The sequence below is a fragment of the Vipera ursinii genome (assembly GCF_947247035.1).
Source record: "Vipera ursinii genome assembly, chromosome: 2".
NCBI classification, from domain to species: Eukaryota; Metazoa; Chordata; class Lepidosauria; order Squamata; family Viperidae; genus Vipera; species Vipera ursinii.
Genome location: NC_139513.1, coordinates 273,266,268 through 273,271,630, shown reverse-complemented (window position 1 = coordinate 273,271,630; position 5,363 = coordinate 273,266,268).

The window sequence follows — 5,363 nt, the reverse complement described above, 5'->3', positions numbered from 1 at the left end:
TCTCCAGTTTGAATATTATGGTGTCACATAAGAATTGTGAGTGTAATTTATGGCTCTCCCAGATGCCTTACAACAAGCAAAGTCAATAGGGGAATCCAGAGTTACTTAATGATCACATGATTTGTACCTGGCTGACTCAGCAAGTGTTCCTCAATGAAACCACATCTACATGGAGGGAAGTGTGTAGCGGGGTGACCCAGGGCTCTGTTCTGGGCCCAGTGCTCTTTAACATCTTCATCAATGATTTGGATGAGGGGATAGATGGGGAACTCATCAAATTTGCAGACGACACCAAGCTGGCAGGAATAGCCAACACTCCAGAAGACAGGCTTAAGATACAGGAGGATCTGGACAGACTTGAACACTGGGCGCTATCTAACAAAATGAAATTCAATGGTGAAAAAAGTAAGGTTCTACATTTAGGCAAGAAAAACCAAATGTACAGGTATAGTATAGATGGTACCTTGCTCAATAGTAGTAATTGTGACAGGGATCTCGGAGTCCTAGTGGATAATCACTTAAATATGAGCCAGGAGTGTGCTGCACCTGGGAAAAAAGCCAACACAGTGGTAGGCTGCATTAACAGAGGGATAGAATCAAGATCACGTGAAGTGTTATTACCACTTTACAATGCCTTGGTAAGACCACACTTGGAATACTGCATCCAGTTTTGATCACCACAATGTCAAAAAGATGTCGAGACTCTAGAAAGAGAACAGAGAAGGGCAACAAAGATGATTAGGGGACTGGAAGCTAAAACATATAAGGAACGGTTGCTGGAATTGGGTATGTCTAGTTTAATGAAGAGAAGGATGAAGGGGGGACACGACAGCAGTGTTCCAATATCTCAGGGGCTGCCATAAAGAAGAGGAGTCAAGCTACTCTCCAAAGCGCCTGAAGGCAGGACAAGAAGCAATGGATGGAAATTAATCAAAGAGAGAAACAACCTAGAACTAAGGAGAAACTTTCTGACAGTTAGAACAATTAACCAGTGGACAACCTGTTGTGATTCCGTGTCAGCCTGTGTGCCTAGCAGCTGAGTCTGAGGGATCTGAGGAGGAGAAGGAGGAGGGTTTTGGAGACCCTTAGGTGTCAGAGGAAGGCTCTGATACATTGCAAGACTTTCAGTCAGAGGAAGAACCTGGCCCATCCTGTCATGTTCATTATGAGGCTCAGCTGTGTGAGGAGGAGGGTTCAGACTCAAAGGAGTCACAGCTGAATATGTTTAGAAACGCTAGGAGCAGAAGGCAGTTGAGCAGAGCAGACCAGAGGAAGTCTATGAAGCAACTCAGCAAAAGGAGGAGAAGGCATTGAGAAGCCCCGCCTTGGGGGCTGTTAATAAAAGGGGAAGTACTAGGCGGTACTGGTTGCAACAGTTCATAGAAATCCAAAGAAAATCCTGGTCTTGTTCTTGCTAATCTTCCTGTTTGACTCTTGTTTGAGGTTTGAATCATTTATTTTTGTTAAGGAAAATAACTTTTTTGTTTGAAGGACTTTATTATTTGGAACTGTAAATAAATTTGGGTTGGTTTTTCCCCCAGCCTATTTATTTAAAAAGAAAAAAGGGGTTGTCCTTGAAGCAAACTGGGACGGTTGTAAGGTGGAACAGAACACAACGTGCCTCCAGAAGCAGTGAATGCTCCAACACTGGAAGTTTTTAAGAAGAGACTGGACAGCCATTTGTCTGAAATGGTATAAGCAGGGGGTTGGACTAGATGACCTCTAAGGTATCCTCCTCCTCCTCCTCCTCCTCTTCTTCTTCTTCTTCTTCTTCTTCTTCTTCTTCTTCTTCTTCTTCTTCTTCTTCTTCTTCTTCTTCTCCTTCGTTATTATTATTATTATTATTATTATTATTATTATTATTATTATTATTATTATTATTATTATTTGTTATTATTATTATTATTCAAGATTTGTTTAACAGCCACATGATTCACAACCACAGCAAAATGGACGTAAAGTTGGGTCTGATCACTTTACAATCACACTGATTTACAGTGGAAATTCTGTTTCCATTTGTGGTCGTAAACCAAGGACTACCTGTATATCAGGGATATGGTTAATACTAGAATGTGTTCCTTAACAGCTATGGTGATTCCTACTTTACAACCCTTGTAGGGCCAGGTTAAGAGTTAGGGTAAGATCCAGGAATTCTAATTCATATAATTCACCTTTCTGCCTTGTAAGTTTTATTTGTTGTCTTTAATATTGGTTTTCTGATGTTACTGTTTTAATATATTGTATTAAGCTTTCTCTGTTGTTATACAGTATGTTATATGCTGTCCCAGAGTTCACTTGCTATGCCTTGGTTTGTTGAATCATACGTTTTGAGCAACTAAGATGATTAAAGGCCTGGAGATTAAAACATATGAAGAACAGTTGCAGGATTTGGATTTGGTTAGTCTAAAGAAAAGAAGAAACAGGGGAGATATGATTACAGTATTCCAGTATTTGAAGGGCTGCCACAAAGAAGAGGGCGTCAACTTATTTTCCAAAGCTCCAGAAGGCAAGACAAGAAACAATGGATGGAAACTAATCAAGGAGAGAAGCAATCTAGAATTAAGGAGAAACTTCCTAACCAGTGGAACAGCTTGCTGTCAGAGGTTAAGGGTGCTTCATCACTGGAGGCTTTTAAAAAGTGACTGGACAGTCTCTTGTCTGAAATGGTATAGGGCAGACATGTCAAACTCGCAACGTCATATGACGTCGCGCAATGTATTGGAGCTTTTTCTCCATTGCTGGCAATGGGGTGGGTGCAGTTTTGAGATGACTCGTCTGGCCCGCGGGCTGGCAGTTTAGTTTAGTTTATTGAATTTATATACCGCCCTTTTCCCATAGGACTCAGGGCAGTTTACAAAGTATTTAAAAACGTCAATACAATACAAAATTTAATTTAATTTAATTTATTGAGATTTCTATACCGCCCTTCTCCCAAAGGGACTCAGGGCGGTTCACAGGGCATAAATATAAATGACAATACAAAAATTAAAAGACAATTAAATCAATGCCCAAGTTAAAACAAGAATAATAAAACAAGCCTATAAAAAACCCATGTACCCCCATCAGGCCAGACCCGCTAGTTCAAATAAATGGGTCTTCAACCCGCGACGGAAGGATCGGAGGTCTGATGCCATCTGGAGCTCAACCGGCAGTTGGTTCCATAATGCCGGAGCACCCACAGAGAAGGCCCTCCCCCTGGGGGCCACCAGTCGACATTCCTTGACAGGAGGCACCCTGAGGAGGCCCTCTCTGTGGGCGCGCACAGGGCGGAGGGGAGTCGACGCCGGCAGCAGGTGGTCCTCGAGGTATCGCGGACCCATGCCATGTAGGGACTTAAAGATCATAACCAAAACCTTGAACCTTAAAGTTAAAGACAGTTAAAATAATTAAATTTAATCCCTGAACAAATATAAAACCCCATTTAAAAACTCTCAGCCTGGGCCGGAAAGCTCAAAGAGCCAGGTCTTCAGGTCCCAGCGGAATGATCGAAGGTCGGGGGCAGTCCTAAGCTCCACGGGCAGCTAGTTCCAAAGGGCAGGCGCACCCACTGAGAAGGCCCTCCCCCTGGTATAGGATCTCCTGATTGAGCAGGGGGTTGGACTAGAAGACCTCTAAGGCCCTTCTAGCTCTATTCTAATTGATTGATTGATTGATTGAATAAGTCATGAATACCTGGGTTTATATAGCATACTAAATCATAAACCACGGTTTGCAAACCAGTGTCTGAGTTAACACACCACATTTATTCAAAATAAAACAGGGCATACTGATTTTGGGCTTACTAATTTTGCACATATGTGCCATGTCACATTAAGTTTACTTTATATTCCTTCATGTATCATTATGTTGAACTCAGAGTTTTAAAGCTGAGAAAGAAATAGTGTTGATGAGGCCACAGAACAACCTAAAGGCTTGCACTTGACAGGGATCTTCAGTTGGATCCATTATTACCATGCAGTGATGGGATTCAAATATGTGAACAACCAGTTCTCTGTGTGGATGCCGCTTCCAGAAGTCCATTTTGGGCCTGGGCAAAAAAATTAGCTACCAGTTCTGGTGAAGTGGTGTGAACCAGCTGAATCCCACCACTGTTACCACCTTTTTAGAAGTTCAATGTGCTTCACTGAGCTCAGTCCCAGACTGTGTTGATGACACTGTGTGGAGGTACACAAAAAAGAGTTATAAGAATGCAAAGACAGAAGACATATTTTCTAAGAAGGAAGGAAGTGAAGATGAGAGCAAAAATATGTCAGCAATTAAGCAGGGCTGTTTAGTAGGAATATTTGTTGTTGCCTTGTCTTGTGCCTAGAAATTTTCACTTTGCTTTCATCATTTCAAGAGCTCAATGCTTGTGTGCATAGCTGCAATGCTTACTTCTGATGGTTTCAAGTGTTCTTAGTGTTGGAATAGTCATAGATTGATATTTTTTTAGTTGTACCAGACAACTGTTCGCATTCTATTGGGGATACTTTAATTTGGACTTTGGCACTGAGTGTGGGGTAGGATTGGATAACTTAAATGATTCATGAAAACATATGAAAGCTTCTTAAACAAAGAAAAGAAATAACCATTCTTATTTCTTATCACTACCCTTGTACTGATTCTATTAGATTTGGCATTCTTTACTCCTTAATAGCAATTTAGTACTATAATCCTCCCCATTTTGGCATACTGTATCTCTCCCTCTCTCCCCACCTCTCTGTATTACACATCATTAACACACACACAAACACACACAAACACACACAAAAATGTGTACATGTACACATTCACAACACAGGCCGTCTCCGGTCCTGCAATTGGTCAGCCCCAGGCGGCAAGCGCGGGTTCAGTCCTATTGGCTGCTTCCGTAGGGCTAGGCTATATATTGTGCCTGGGTGCGGCCCAAGCTCAAGTACAGTTCCAGCGAGAATAAAGAATGAGTTTCTCTGTACTCAGCCTTGTGTCTTCATTCCTGCTCACGAGAGCCCAGGACTTAACACCAGGTTTCCTGAATAATGTTTGAAAATGTTTGAAAATCAGAAATAAATCAGGCCGGTATCCCCACAACCAGATCTGGCAGCAAAATGGGACACATACTTCTTGATAATCTTTAATTACTTATTTTAAAGAGTTTCTATATTTTTTCAGTCTGCAGCACACAGTTCCAAAGCACACCACTGTTCTTTAAAATGCAGCTCTGTTTCCTACATGATGTCACATATTAAAGACATCAGAGAAGGTCAGGTATGATGAGCTGTCAAATATCTTTTTCTTCTTTAAATTTAGTTAAACATATCTTTTCTTCTTTAGTTACATTTTGTAGTTCCAAATACGTGATAAAAAGCAGAGTGCTTTAGAAAATGCATTTTGTCTGCAGCATA